This window comes from Chiloscyllium punctatum, chromosome 12, assembly GCF_047496795.1.
Source record: "Chiloscyllium punctatum isolate Juve2018m chromosome 12, sChiPun1.3, whole genome shotgun sequence".
In the NCBI taxonomy this organism is placed as follows: Eukaryota; Metazoa; Chordata; class Chondrichthyes; order Orectolobiformes; family Hemiscylliidae; genus Chiloscyllium; species Chiloscyllium punctatum.
The window spans coordinates 113,602,662-113,619,362 of NC_092750.1; the positions used below are offsets into that span (position 1 = coordinate 113,602,662).

At 45.8% G+C, this 16,701-nt stretch overlaps 2 non-coding genes across 2 annotated transcripts; both read right to left on the reverse strand.

Annotated features, from left to right (window-relative positions):
- Positions 1–295: 295 nt before the first annotated feature.
- trnav-aac (transfer RNA valine (anticodon AAC)) lies at positions 296–368 on the reverse strand. Its single transcript has one exon. It is a non-coding gene; the product is annotated as a tRNA-Val (tRNA).
- Positions 369–11,563: 11,195 nt separating this feature from the next.
- On the reverse strand, positions 11,564–11,636 carry trnav-aac (transfer RNA valine (anticodon AAC)). The gene has a single exon. It is a non-coding gene; the product is annotated as a tRNA-Val (tRNA).
- Positions 11,637–16,701: the final 5,065 nt, after the last annotated feature.

A 16,701-nucleotide genomic window follows, 5' to 3' on the forward strand; every position in this document is an offset into this window, starting at 1 on the left:
CTTCTTCCCTGCCTTTGAACCGGGCCGCCTGCGCAAGGAATGCAAATGCGGTACTGCTTTTCGTGGAAGGATCAGAACGCGGCAAGGACACTCTCAAACAGAATGGCATATGCATCAGAACCAGGTTGGAGAAAAACTTTATAATGCTTTACACAGTAATTAAATGGAGTTGCCTTACATTTCACTACGAGAGCAGATTCTTTCAAGCAAATTCGAAGGCAGGTTTGCAGATGGGAAAGCAAGCAAGAAAGCTCCGTTCTTGTCCATGTAAAAGGCTGCAGTTGACGAACAAAGCAGTTTCTGCCCAGTTTCGAACTGGGGACCTTTCGCGTGTTAGGCGAACGTGATTACCACTACACTACAGAAACCAGCCGATGTCGCCGTGAGATTGATGACAATATATAGACAATGATTTCGTCAATGTTTGGACCGTAGGGCGAGGTGGCATAAGCTGGGACGACTTTCCCTGCAGCGTAACGGCTGCGATATGATCTTATGGAAGGGTTGTAAACTGAGTATTTCTGTGTTTTACCCAAATTGGGGTGAGTTGAAAACTCGAGAGCATAGGTTTAAGGTGAGTGGGCTGAAATTGACAAACGACCTGAGGCACATTTCCCACACAGAAGGTTGTGCGTGAATGGAATGAGCTCCCAGAGGAAGTGGAGGAGGCTATTACACTCAGAAAATTGCAAAGGTAATCGGATGAGTTTCGGGACAGGATGGGTTTAGAGGGATTGGGGCCAAATGCTGGGGAACGGGACTTGTTTAATTTTGGTTATGTGGTGAGCATGGATGAGATACACCTAAATATCTGTTTCCACGCCGTGTACCCCCATAACGTCTTGTTGCTAACACTGGCTGTAAAGGATTACTTTTTAGCGGAGTTTTCCATCGCAGTCTGTGGCACAATCGTTTAGTCTGTTCGACTGCTCACGGGAAAGGTAGTATTGTGAAACACTGCAGATACGAACAACTTCCTTAATTTTGCCCCGACTGACCATACTCCGTGAAATTTTCCCAGACCTCAATTGAGGAGTTTTGCTGCTCGAAGTTACCTCAGAAACCCTGTTAACTCGTAATGTGCTGAGCGAATCGCAAAACAGAAAGCATTTTTCACGGAACACAAACAAAACTGGCATGCCGAATGCATTTTCAGACAGAGAGATGCATGAATGCTAAATGTGTCACAGTCCGAGGGCATGAGTCATAAAGTAATCTCACAACTAAAAACAGGGCAATTCCAAACTACTCTTTCAAACATACTGCAGCGTTAGTGCACCACCACTTTCCAGACAATGCTGAAAAGAGAGATTGAAAGAACATCATAAGAACGGGCCATAAAAAGTGAATTTCACCAATCACAGTCTCGATTAGATTACCTTTTCCTTCTGATGACTCCAGGACGGAAATGAAGGAAATGGGAGAAATTCAATAACATATGACACCGAAATTCATTGGAACGATTTTCCCATTGGACAGAAAACCAAATAACGACGAGTCGAGTCACCGCAGGACTTTGTTTCACAACAGCGATGAAATAATAGTCTCCATTCGGTTCCAGTAAAAGCACAAATCGCTTTGGAACAGCAGAGCTGTTTGCGATTTTCCGCGCGGGAGGCGAACGCGATCATGACAGCAGAGACACTTGGACACTTCGGTCAAATAACCATGAGCTGCTAGACATTACTACAATTTCGATTCTTGCTTTGCTAAATGATTTCACACATTGCTCGAAACAGGACGACTTTCACGTTTACACGGAACACGAAACACACCTGACTACAGGGAAAATGCACAAAGCTGAGCAGGCCGTGTTCCACATCAAACCGTGCAGCATTTATTCAGTCACTGTGTCTGTTTTGCAGAAGAAGGGTCCCAAAGAATGTTCTCCACCCTAAAACCGGAGGTCGCATTACAATCCGAGAACGACAGATCACATTGTGAGCATGCTCTGACCTCGGGGCCGGTTCGAGATGCCACTTTCCGTGCCTTTTACTTTAACCGTGCAATTTGCTGCAGAGATGTTCACTCCTGGACATGAGCCACGTGGATACCAACTGAGTCGGAAACCTGTGCGGGAATCGACGAGAAGGGATTCAATAAATTTTGCTAACTTCCATGGTGCTTATTGGAAATGCAGTTTCTGTTCAAGTCAATCGAAAAGGCAGTTTCTGAACATAGTAACAGAAGTCAAAAGGTAATTACCTCACCCCACCCCCACTCCGGAAGAGGTGCTAACTGCCCTTGAGTGCTTTTTGATCTCGATGTGAAGAGCTCACACGCCTCTGAGTCACCTTCAAGTCTCTGTTTGCGGAGTGAATCACAAAGAAGGACTTTTACCAGAGCTGCAACCGCCTCACTTCCCCACTCGCTCTCCCCTTTTACATTTTCCTGCTCGTCAGTGATTTAAAGAAAACCAAATGGATGCGATGTCATTCTGTAGCCTCTCTGTCGATTCCTCCGTTTCAGTTCCAACATGGCTTAGATCTCGGGGCGCACCTTAATATTAGCGGCGCTATGAAAGCACAAGTTCAAAGGTTCCTCTGAGAGTGTAAATTATTTCATTGCTGTTGCTGATTGAATGAGCCACTAACGTGCGAACTGCCCCAAAATATGATTCAGGAATCTGGTACCAACTCTCGCGCGTTGAATAACGACAGACAGCTTCCAAATGAGGCCTTTCAGAGACGACTTTGGGGTACATTTGACAGACAGACAAGTTCAGGAATCCGTGGTGCGCTGTGACACCAGCGCAGCAGCTTCTTCCCTGCCTTTGAACCGGGCCGCCTGCGCAAGGAATGCAAATGCGGTACTGCTTTTCGTGGAAGGATCAGAACGCGGCAAGGACACTCTCAAACAGAATGGCATATGATCAGAACCAGGTTGGAGAAAAACTTTATAATGCTTTACACAGTAATTAAATGGAGTTGCCTTACATTTCCCTACGAGAGCAGATTCTTTCAAGCAAATTCGAAGGCAGGTTTGCAGATGGGAAAGCAAGCAAGAAAGCTCCGTTCTTGTCCATGTAAAAGGCTGCAGTTGACGAACAAAGCAGTTTCTGCCCAGTTTCGAACTAGGGACCTTTCGCGTGTTAGGCGAACGTGATGACCACTACACTACCGAAACCAGCCGCGGCCGCCGTGAGATTGATGACAATATATAGACAATGATTTCGTCAATGTTTGGACCGGAGGGCGAGGTGGCATAAGCTGGGACGACTTTCCCTGCAGCGTAACGGCTGCGATATGATCTTATGGAAGGGTTGTAAACTGAGTATTTCTGTGTTTTACCCAAATTGGGGTGAGTTGAAAACTCGAGAGCATAGGTTTAAGGTGAGTGGGCTGAAATTGACAAACGACCTGAGGCACATTTCCCACACAGAAGGTTGTGCGTGAATGGAATGAGCTCCCAGAGGAAGTGGAGGAGGCTATTACACTCAGAAAATTGCAAACGTAATCGGATGAGTTTCTGGACAGGATGGGTTTAGAGGGATTGGGGCCAAATGCTGGGGAACGGGACTTGTTTAATTTTGGTTATGTGGTGAGCATGGATGAGATACACCTAAATATCTGTTTCCACGCCGTGTACCCCCATAACGTCTTGTTGCTAACACTGGCTGTAAAGGATTACTTTTTAGCGGAGTTTTCCATCGCAGTCTGTGGCACAATCGTTTAGTCTGTTCGACTGCTCACGGGAAAGGTAGTATTGTGAAACACTGCAGATACGAACAACTTCCTTAATTTTGCCCCGACTGACCATACTCCGTGAAATTTTCCCAGACCTCAATTGAGGAGTTTTGCTGCTCGAAGTTACCTCAGAAACCCTGTTAACTCGTAATGTGCTGAGCGAATCGCAAAACAGAAAGCATTTTTCACGGAACACAAACAAAACTGGCATGCCGAATGCATTTTCAGACAGAGAGATGCATGAATGCTAAATGTGTCACAGTCCGAGGGCATGAGTCATAAAGTAATCTCACAACTAAAAACAGGGCAATTCCAAACTACTCTTTCAAACATACTGCAGCGTTAGTGCACCACCACTTTCCAGACAATGCTGAAAAGAGAGATAGAAAGAACATCATAAGAACGGGCCATAAAAAGTGAATTTCACCAATCACAGTCTCGGTTAGATTACCTTTTCCTTCTGATGACTCCAGGACGGAAATGAAGGAAATGGGAGAAATTCAATAACATATGACACCGAAATTCATTGGAACGATTTTCCCATTGGACAGAAAACCAAATAACGACGAGTCGAGTCACCGCAGGACTTTGTTTCACAACAGCGATGAAATAATAGTCTCCATTCGGTTCCAGTAAAAGCACAAATCGCTTTGGAACAGCAGAGCTGTTTGCGATTTTCCGCGCGGGAGGCGAACGCGATCATGACAGCAGAGACACTTGGACACTTCGGTCAAATAACCATGAGCTGCTAGACATTACTACAATTTCGATTCTTGCTTTGCTAAATGATTTCACACATTGCTCGAAACAGGACGACTTTCACGTTTACACGGAACACGAAACACACCTGACTACAGGGAAAATGCACAAAGCTGAGCAGGCCGTGTTCCACATCAAACCGTGCAGCATTTATTCAGTCACTGTGTCTGTTTTGCAGAAGAAGGGTCCCAAAGAATGTTCTCCACCCTAAAACCGGAGGTCGCATTACAATCCGAGAACGACAGATCACATTGTGAGCATGCTCTGACCTCGGGGCCGGTTCGAGATGCCACTTTCCGTGCCTTTTACTTTAACCGTGCAATTTGCTGCAGAGATGTTCACTCCTGGACATGAGCCACGTGGATACCAACTGAGTCGGAAACCTGTGCGGGAATCGACGAGAAGGGATTCAATAAATTTTGCTAACTTCCATGGTGCTTATTGGAAATGCAGTTTCTGTTCAAGTCAATCGAAAAGGCAGTTTCTGAACATAGTAACAGAAGTCAAAAGGTAATGACCTCACCCCACCCCCACTCCGGAAGAGGTGCTAACTGCCCTTGAGTGCTTTTTGATCTCGATGTGAAGAGCTCACACGCCTCTGAGTCACCTTCAAGTCTCTGTTTGCGGAGTGAATCACAAAGAAGGACTTTTACCAGAGCTGCAACCGCCTCACTTCCCCACTCGCTCTCCCCTTTTACATTTTCCTGCTCGTCAGTGATTTAAAGAAAACCAAATGGATGCGATGTCATTCTGTAGCCTCTCTGTCGATTCCTCCGTTTCAGTTCCAACATGGCTTAGATCTCGGGGCGCACCTTAATATTAGCGGCGCTATGAAAGCACAAGTTCAAAGGTTCCTCTGAGAGTGTAAATTATTTCATTGCTGTTGCTGATTGAATGAGCCACTAACGTGCGAACTGCCCCAAAATATGATTCAGGAATCTGGTACCAACTCTCGCGCGTTGAATAACGACAGACAGCTTCCAAATGAGGCCTTTCAGAGACGACTTTGGGGTACATTTGACAGACAGACAAGTTCAGGAATCCGTGGTGCGCTGTGACACCAGCGCAGCAGCTTCTTCCCTGCCTTTGAACCGGGCCGCCTGCGCAAGGAATGCAAATGCGGTACTGCTTTTCGTAGAAGGATCAGAACGCGGCAAGGACACTCTCAAACAGAATGGCATATGCATCAGAACCAGGTTGGAGAAAAACTTTATAATGCTTTACACAGTAATTAAATGGAGTTGCCTTACATTTCACTACGAGAGCAGATTCTTTCAAGCAAATTCGAAGGCAGGTTTGCAGGTGGGAAAGCAAGCAAGAAAGCTCCGTTCTTGTCCATGTAAAAGGCTGCAGTTGACGAACAAAGCAGTTTCTGCCCAGTTTCGAACTGGGGACCTTTCGCGTGTTAGGCGAACGCGATGACCACTAAGCTACAGAAACCAGCCGATGTCACCGCCCTGTGGCGCAGTGGCATCCAGCACTGAAAGTTGAAGCCATTCTCTGTTTCACCTTTCTGTTTCCAATCGCTCGTTGTTGTCCAGCGTAATTGACATCTTGAAAACGATAAAAAAAAGACACGTGAAATTGATGACAATATATAGACAATGATTTCGTCAATGTTTGGACCGGAGGGCGAGGTGGAATAAGCTGGGACGACTTTCCCTGCAGCGTAACGGCTGCGATATGATCTTATGGAAGGGTTGTAAACTGAGTATTTCTGTGTTTTACCCAAATTGGGGTGAGTTGAAAACTCGAGAGCATAGGTTTAAGGTGAGTGGGCTGAAATTGACAAACGACCTGAGGCACATTTCCCACACAGAAGGTTGTGCGTGTATGGAATGAGCTCCCAGAGGAAGTGGAGGAGGCTATTACACTCAGACAATTGCAAAGGTAATCGGATGAGTTTCTGGACAGGATGGGTTTAGAGGGATTGGGGCCAAATGCTGGGGAACGGGACTTGTTTAATTTTGGTTATGTGGTGAGCATTGATGAGATACACCTAAATATCTGTTTCCACGCCGTGTACCCCCATAACGTCTTGTTGCTAACACTGGCTTTAAAGGATTACTTTTTAGCGGAGTTTTCCATCGCAGTCTGTGGCACAATCGTTCAGTCTGTTCGACTGCTCACGGGGAAGGTAGTATTGTGAAACACTGCAGAAACGAACGACTTCCTTAATTTTGCCCCGACTGACCATACTCCGTGAAATTTTCCCAGACCTCAATTGAGGAGTTTTGCTGCTCGAAGTTACCTCAGAAACCCCGTTAACTCGTAATGTGCTGAGCGAATCGCAAAACAGAAAGCATTTTTCACGGAACACAAACAAAACTGGCATGCCGAATGCATTTTCAGACAGAGAGATGCATGAATGCTAAATGTGTCACAGTCCGAGGGCATGAGTCATAAAGTAATCTCACAACTAACAACAGGGCAATTTCAAACATACTGCAGCGTTAGTGCACCACCACTTTCCAGACAATGCTGAAAAGAGAGATAGAAAGAACATCATAAGAACGGGCCATAAAAAGTGAATTTCACCAATCACAGTCTCGATTAGATTACCTTTTCCTTCTGATGTCTCCAGGACGGAAATGAAGGAAATGGGAGAAATTCAATAACATATGACACCGAAATTCATTGGAACGATTTTCCCATTGGACAGAAAACCAAATAACGACGAGTCGAGTCACCGCAGGACTTTGTTTCACAACAGCGATGAAATAATAGTCTCCATTCGGTTCCAGTAAAAGCACAAATCGCTTTGGAACAGCAGAGCTGTTTGCGATTTTCCGCGCGGGAGGCGAACGCGATCATGACAGCAGAGACACTTGGACACTTCGGTCAAATAACCATGAGCTGCTAGACATTACTACAATTTCGATTCTTGCTTTGCTAAATGATTTCACACATTGCTCGAAACAGGACGACTTTCACGTTTACACGGAACACGAAACACACCTGACTACAGGGAAAATGCACAAAGCTGAGCAGGCCGTGTTCCACATCAAACCGTGCAGCATTTATTCAGTCACTGTGTCTGTTTTGCAGAAGAAGGGTCCCAAAGAATGTTCTCCACCCTAAAACCGGAGGTCGCATTACAATCCGAGAACGACAGATCACATTGTGAGCATGCTCTGACCTCGGGGCCGGTTCGAGATGCCACTTTCCGTGCCTTTTACTTTAACCGTGCAATTTGCTGCAGAGATGTTCACTCCTGGACATGAGCCACGTGGATACCAACTGAGTCGGAAGCCTGTGCGGGAATCGACGAGAAGCGATTCAATAAATTTTGCTAACTTCCATGGTGCTTATTGGAAATGCAGTTTCTGTTCAAGTCAATCGAAAAGGCAGTTTCTGAACATAGTAACAGAAGTCAAAAGGTAATTACCTCACCCCACCCCCACTCCGGAAGAGGTGCTAACTGCCCTTGAGTGCTTTTTGATCTCGATGTGAAGAGCTCACACGCCTCTGAGTCACCTTCAAGTCTCTGTTTGCGGAGTGAATCACAAAGAAGGACTTTTACCAGAGCTGCAACCGCCTCACTTCCCCACTCGCTCTCCCCTTTTACATTTTCCTGCTCGTCAGTGATTTAAAGAAAACCAAATGGATGCGATGTCATTCTGTAGCCTCTCTGTCGATTCCTCCGTTTCAGTTCCAACATGGCTTAGATCTCGGGGCGCACCTTAATATTAGCGGCGCTATGAAAGCACAAGTTCAAAGGTTCCTCTGAGAGTGTAAATTATTTCATTGCTGTTGCTGATTGAATGAGCCACTAACGTGCGAACTGCCCCAAAATATGATTCAGGAATCTGGTACCAACTCTCGCGCGTTGAATAACGACAGACAGCTTCCAAATGAGGCCTTTCAGAGACGACTTTGGGGTACATTTGACAGACAGACAAGTTCAGGAATCCGTGGTGCGCTGTGACACCAGCGCAGCAGCTTCTTCCCTGCCTTTGAACCGGGCCGCCTGCGCAAGGAATGCAAATGCGGTACTGCTTTTCGTGGAAGGATCAGAAGGGGGTAACTACACTCTCAAACAAAATGGCATATGATCAGAACCAGTTTGGATAAAAACTTTATAATGCTTTACACAGTAATTAAATGGAGTTGCCTTACATTTCCCTACGAGAGCAGATTCTTTCAAGCAAATTCGAAGGCAGGTTTGCAGGTGGGAAAGCAAGCAAGAAAGCTCCGTTCTTGTCCATGTAAAAGGCTGCAGTTGACGAACAAAGCAGTTTCTGCCCAGTTTCGAACTGGGGACTTTTCGCGTGTTAGGCGAACGCGATGACCACTAAGCTACAGAAACCAGCCGATGTCACCGCCCTGCGGCGCAGTGGCATCCAGCACTGAAAGTTGAAGCCATTCTCTGTTTCACCTTTCTGTTTCCAATCGCTCGTTGTTGTCCAGCGTAATTGACATCTTGAAAACGATATAAAAAAGACACGTGAAATTGATGACAATATATAGACAATGATTTCGTCAATGTTTGGACCGTAGGGCGAGGTGGAATAAGCTGGGACGACTTTCCCTGCAGCGTAACGGCTGCGATATGATCTTATGGAAGGGATGTAAACTGAGTATTTCTGTGTTTTACCCAAATTGGGGTGAGTTGAAAACTCGAGAGCATAGGTTTAAGGTGAGTGGGCTGAAATTGACAAACGACCTGAGGCACATTTCCCACACAGAAGGTTGTGCGTGTATGGAATGAGCTCCCAGAGGAAGTGGAGAAGGCTATTACACTCAGAAAATTGCAAAGGTAATCGGATAGTTTCTGGACAGGATGGGTTTAGAGGGATTGGGGCCAAATGCTGGGGAACGGGACTTGTTTAATTTTGGTTATGTGGTGAGCATGGATGAGATACACCTAAATATCTGTTTCCACGCCGTGTACCCCCATAACGTCTTGTTGCTAACACTGGCTGTAAAGGATTACTTTTTAGCGGAGTTTTCCATCGCAGTCTGTGGCACAATCGTTTAGTCTGTTCGACTGCTCACGGGAAAGGTAGTATTGTGAAACACTGCAGATGCGAACAACTTCCTTAATTTTGCCCCGACTGACCATACTCCGTGAAATTTTCCCAGACCTCAATTGAGGAGTTTTGCTGCTCGAAGTTACCTCAGAAACCCCGTTAACTCGTAATGTGCTGAGCGAATCGCAAAACAGAAAGCATTTTTCACGGAACACAAACAAAACTGGCATGCCGAATGCATTTTCAGACAGAGAGATGCATGAATGCTAAATGTGTCACAGTCCGAGGGCATGAGTCATAAAGTAATCTCACAACTCCCAACAGGGCAATTTCAAACTACTCTTTCAAACATACTGCAGCGTTAGTGCACCACCACTTTCCAGACAATGCTGAAAAGAGAGATAGAAAGAACATCATAAGAACGGGCCATAAAAAGTGAATTTCACCATTCACAGTCTCGATTAGATTACCTTTTCCTTCTGATGACTCCAGGACGGAAATGAAGGAAATGGGAGAAATTCAATAACATATGACACCGAAATTCATTGGAACGATTTTCCCATTGGACAGAAAACCAAATAACGACGAGTCGAGTCACCGCAGGACTTTGTTTCACAACAGCGATGAAATAATAGTCTCCATTCGGTTCCAGTAAAAGCACAAATCGCTTTGGAACAGCAGAGCTGTTTGCGATTTTCCGCGCGGGAGGCGAACGCGATCATGACAGCAGAGACACTTGGACACTTCGGTCAAATAACCATGAGCTGCTAGACATTACTACAATTTCGATTCTTGCTTTGCTAAATGATTTCACACATTGCTCGAAACAGGACGACTTTCACGTTTACACGGAACACGAAACACACCTGACTACAGGGAAAATGCACAAAGCTGAGCAGGCCGTGTTCCACATCAAACCGTGCAGCATTTATTCAGTCACTGTGTCTGTTTTGCAGAAGAAGGGTCCCAAAGAATGTTCTCCACCCTAAAACCGGAGGTCGCATTACAATCCGAGAACGACAGATCACATTGTGAGCATGCTCTGACCTCGGGGCCGGTTCGAGATGCCACTTTCCGTGCCTTTTACTTTAACCGTGCAATTTGCTGCAGAGATGTTCACTCCTGGACATGAGCCACGTGGATACCAACTGAGTCGGAAACCTGTGCGGGAATCGACGAGAAGCGATTCAATAAATTTGGCTAACTTCCATGGTGCTTATTGGAAATGCAGTTTCTGTTCAAGTCAATCGAAAAGGCAGTTTCTGAACATAGTAACAGAAGTCAAAAGGTAATGACCTCACCCCACCCCCACTCCGGAAGAGGTGCTAACTGCCCTTGAGTGCTTTTTGATCTCGATGTGAAGAGCTCACACGCCTCTGAGTCACCTTCAAGTCTCTGTTTGCGGAGTGAATCACAAAGAAGGACTTTTACCAGAGCTGCAACCGCCTCACTTCCCCACTCGCTCTCCCCTTTTACATTTTCCTGCTCGTCAGTGATTTAAAGAAAACCAAATGGATGCGATGTCATTCTGTAGCCTCTCTGTCGATTCCTCCGTTTCAGTTCCAACATGGCTTAGATCTCGGGGCGCACCTTAATATTAGCGGCGCTATGAAAGCACAAGTTCAAAGGTTCCTCTGAGAGTGTAAATTATTTCATTGCTGTTGCTGATTGAATGAGCCACTAACGTGCGAACTGCCCCAAAATATGATTCAGGAATCTGGTACCAACTCTCGCGCGTTGAATAACGACAGACAGCTTCCAAATGAGGCCTTTCAGAGACGACTCTGGGGTACATTTGACAGACAGACAAGTTCAGGAATCCGTGGTGCGCTGTGACACCAGCGCAGCAGCTTCTTCCCTGCCTTTGAACCGGGCCGCCTGCGCAAGGAATGCAAATGCGGTACTGCTTTTCGTGGAAGGATCAGAACGCGGCAAGGACACTCTCAAACAGAATGGCATATGCATCAGAACCAGGTTGGAGAAAAACTTTATAATGCTTTACACAGTAATTAAATGGAGTTGCCTTACATTTCACTACGAGAGCAGATTCTTTCAAGCAAATTCGAAGGCAGGTTTGCAGATGGGAAAGCAAGCAAGAAAGCTCCGTTCTTGTCCATGTAAAAGGCTGCAGTTGACGAACAAAGCAGTTTCTGCCCAGTTTCGAACTGGGGACCTTTCGCGTGTTAGGCGAACGTGATGACCACTACACTACAGAAACCAGCCGATGTCGCCGTGAGATTGATGACAATATATAGACAATGATTTCGTCAATGTTTGGACCGTAGGGCGAGGTGGCATAAGCTGGGACGACTTTCCCTGCAGCGTAACGGCTGCGATATGATCTTATGGAAGGGTTGTAAACTGAGTATTTCTGTGTTTTACCCAAATTGGGGTGAGTTGAAAACTCGAGAGCATAGGTTTAAGGTGAGTGGGCTGAAATTGACAAACGACCTGAGGCACATTTCCCACACAGAAGGTTGTGCGTGAATGGAATGAGCTCCCAGAGGAAGTGGAGGAGGCTATTACACTCAGAAAATTGCAAAGGTAATCGGATGAGTTTCTGGACAGGATGGGTTTAGAGGGATTGGGGCCAAATGCTGGGGAACGGGACTTGTTTAATTTTGGTTATGTGGTGAGCATGGATGAGATACACCTAAATATCTGTTTCCACGCCGTGTACCCCCATAACGTCTTGTTGCTAACACTGGCTGTAAAGGATTACTTTTTAGCGGAGTTTTCCATCGCAGTCTGTGGCACAATCGTTTAGTCTGTTCGACTGCTCACGGGAAAGGTAGTATTGTGAAACACTGCAGATACGAACAACTTCCTTAATTTTGCCCCGACTGACCATACTCCGTGAAATTTTCCCAGACCTCAATTGAGGAGTTTTGCTGCTCGAAGTTACCTCAGAAACCCTGTTAACTCGTAATGTGCTGAGCGAATCGCAAAACAGAAAGCATTTTTCACGGAACACAAACAAAACTGGCATGCCGAATGCATTTTCAGACAGAGAGATGCATGAATGCTAAATGTGTCACAGTCCGAGGGCATGAGTCATAAAGTAATCTCACAACTAAAAACAGGGCAATTCCAAACTACTCTTTCAAACATACTGCAGCGTTAGTGCACCACCACTTTCCAGACAATGCTGAAAAGAGAGATAGAAAGAACATCATAAGAACGGGCCATAAAAAGTGAATTTCACCAATCACAGTCTCGGTTAGATTACCTTTTCCTTCTGATGACTCCAGGACGGAAATGAAGGAAATGGGAGAAATTCAATAACATATGACACCGAAATTCATTGGAACGATTTTCCCATTGGACAGAAAACCAAATAACGACGAGTCGAGTCACCGCAGGACTTTGTTTCACAACAGCGATGAAATAATAGTCTCCATTCGGTTCCAGTAAAAGCACAAATCGCTTTGGAACAGCAGAGCTGTTTGCGATTTTCCGCGCGGGAGGCGAACGCGATCATGACAGCAGAGACACTTGGACACTTCGGTCAAATAACCATGAGCTGCTAGACATTACTACAATTTCGATTCTTGCTTTGCTAAATGATTTCACACATTGCTCGAAACAGGACGACTTTCACGTTTACACGGAACACGAAACACACCTGACTACAGGGAAAATGCACAAAGCTGAGCAGGCCGTGTTCCACATCAAACCGTGCAGCATTTATTCAGTCACTGTGTCTGTTTTGCAGAAGAAGGGTCCCAAAGAATGTTCTCCACCCTAAAACCGGAGGTCGCATTACAATCCGAGAACGACAGATCACATTGTGAGCATGCTCTGACCTCGGGGCCGGTTCGAGATGCCACTTTCCGTGCCTTTTACTTTAACCGTGCAATTTGCTGCAGAGATGTTCACTCCTGGACATGAGCCACGTGGATACCAACTGAGTCGGAAACCTGTGCGGGAATCGACGAGAAGGGATTCAATAAATTTTGCTAACTTCCATGGTGCTTATTGGAAATGCAGCTTCTGTTCAAGTCAATCGAAAAGGCAGTTTCTGAACATAGTAACAGAAGTCAAAAGGTAATGACCTCACCCCACCCCCACTCCGGAAGAGGTGCTAACTGCCCTTGAGTGCTTTTTGATCTCGATGTGAAGAGCTCACACGCCTCTGAGTCACCTTCAAGTCTCTGTTTGCGGAGTGAATCACAAAGAAGGACTTTTACCAGAGCTGCAACCGCCTCACTTCCCCACTCGCTCTCCCCTTTTACATTTTCCTGCTCGTCAGTGATTTAAAGAAAACCAAATGGATGCGATGTCATTCTGTAGCCTCTCTGTCGATTCCTCCGTTTCAGTTCCAACATGGCTTAGATCTCGGGGCGCACCTTAATATTAGCGGCGCTATGAAAGCACAAGTTCAAAGGTTCCTCTGAGAGTGTAAATTATTTCATTGCTGTTGCTGATTGAATGAGCCACTAACGTGCGAACTGCCCCAAAATATGATTCAGGAATCTGGTACCAACTCTCGCGCGTTGAATAACGACAGACAGCTTCCAAATGAGGCCTTTCAGAGACGACTTTGGGGTACATTTGACAGACAGACAAGTTCAGGAATCCGTGGTGCGCTGTGACACCAGCGCAGCAGCTTCTTCCCTGCCTTTGAACCGGGCCGCCTGCGCAAGGAATGCAAATGCGGTACTGCTTTTCGTAGAAGGATCAGAACGCGGCAAGGACACTCTCAAACAGAATGGCATATGCATCAGAACCAGGTTGGAGAAAAACTTTATAATGCTTTACACAGTAATTAAATGGAGTTGCCTTACATTTCACTACGAGAGCAGATTCTTTCAAGCAAATTCGAAGGCAGGTTTGCAGGTGGGAAAGCAAGCAAGAAAGCTCCGTTCTTGTCCATGTAAAAGGCTGCAGTTGACGAACAAAGCAGTTTCTGCCCAGTTTCGAACTGGGGACCTTTCGCGTGTTAGGCGAACGCGATGACCACTAAGCTACAGAAACCAGCCGATGTCACCGCCCTGTGGCGCAGTGGCATCCAGCACTGAAAGTTGAAGCCATTCTCTGTTTCACCTTTCTGTTTCCAATCGCTCGTTGTTGTCCAGCGTAATTGACATCTTGAAAACGATAAAAAAAAGACACGTGAAATTGATGACAATATATAGACAATGATTTCGTCAATGTTTGGACCGGAGGGCGAGGTGGAATAAGCTGGGACGACTTTCCCTGCAGCGTAACGGCTGCGATATGATCTTATGGAAGGGTTGTAAACTGAGTATTTCTGTGTTTTACCCAAATTGGGGTGAGTTGAAAACTCGAGAGCATAGGTTTAAGGTGAGTGGGCTGAAATTGACAAACGACCTGAGGCACATTTCCCACACAGAAGGTTGTGCGTGTATGGAATGAGCTCCCAGAGGAAGTGGAGGAGGCTATTACACTCAGACAATTGCAAAGGTAATCGGATGAGTTTCTGGACAGGATGGGTTTAGAGGGATTGGGGCCAAATGCTGGGGAACGGGACTTGTTTAATTTTGGTTATGTGGTGAGCATGGATGAGATACACCTAAATATCTGTTTCCACGCCGTGTACCCCCATAACGTCTTGTTGCTAACACTGGCTTTAAAGGATTACTTTTTAGCGGAGTTTTCCATCGCAGTCTGTGGCACAATCGTTCAGTCTGTTCGACTGCTCACGGGGAAGGTAGTATTGTGAAACACTGCAGAAACGAACGACTTCCTTAATTTTGCCCCGACTGACCATACTCCGTGAAATTTTCCCAGACCTCAATTGAGGAGTTTTGCTGCTCGAAGTTACCTCAGAAACCCCGTTAACTCGTAATGTGCTGAGCGAATCGCAAAACAGAAAGCATTTTTCACAGGAAAACAAACAAAACTGGCATGCCGAATGCATTTTCAGACAGAGAGATGCATGAATGCTAAATGTGTCACAGTCCGAGGGCATGAGTCATAAAGTAATCTCACAACTAACAACAGGGCAATTTCAAACGTACTGCAGCGTTAGTGCACCACCACTTTCCAGACAATGCTGAAAAGAGAGATAGAAAGAACATCATAAGAACGGGCCATAAAAAGTGAATTTCACCAATCACAGTCTCGATTAGATTACCTTTACCTTCTGATGTCTCCAGGACGGAAATGAAGGAAATGGGAGAAATTCAATAACATATGACACCGAAATTCATTGGAACGATTTTCCCATTGGACAGAAAACCAAATAACGACGAGTCGAGTCACCGCAGGACTTTGTTTCACAACAGCGATGAAATAATAGTCTCCATTCGGTTCCAGTAAAAGCACAAATCGCTTTGGAACAGCAGAGCTGTTTGCGATTTTCCGCGCGGGAGGCGAACGCGATCATGACAGCAGAGACACTTGGACACTTCGGTCAAATAACCATGAGCTGCTAGACATTACTCCAATTTCGATTCTTGCTTTGCTAAATGATTTCACACATTGCTCGAAACAGGACGACTTTCACGTTTACACGGAACACGAAACACACCTGACTACAGGGAAAATGCACAAAGCTGAGCAGGCCGTGTTCCACATCAAACCGTGCAGCATTTATTCAGTCACTGTGTCTGTTTTGCAGAAAAAGGGTCCCAAAGAATGTTCTCCACCCTAAAACCGGAGGTCGCATTACAATCCGAGAACGACAGATCACATTGTGAGCATGCTCTGACCTCGGGGCCGGTTCGAGATGCCACTTTCCGTGCCTTTTACTTTAACCGTGCAATTTGCTGCAGAGATGTTCACTCCTGGACATGAGCCACGTGGATACCAACTGAGTCGGAAACCTGTGCGGGAATCGACGAGAAGGGATTCAATAAATTTTGCTAACTTCCATGGTGCTTATTGGAAATGCAGTTTCTGTTCAAGTCAATCGAAAAGGCAGTTTCTGAACATAGTAACAGAAGTCAAAAGGTAATTACCTCACCCCACCCCCACTCCGGAAGAGGTGCTAACTGCCCTTGAGTGCTTTTTGATCTCGATGTGAAGAGCTCACACGCCTCTGAGTCACCTTCAAGTCTCTGTTTGCGGAGTGAATCACAAAGAAGGACTTTTACCAGAGCTGCAACCGCCTCACTTCCCCACTCGCTCTCCCCTTTTACATTTTCCTGCTCGTCAGTGATTTAAAGAAAACCAAATGGATGCGATGTCATTCTGTAGCCTCTCTGTCGATTCCTCCGTTTCAGTTCCAACATGGCTTAGATCTCGGGGCGCACCTTAATATTAGCGGCGCTATGAAAGCACAAGTTCAAAGGTTCCTCTGAGAGTGTAAATTATTT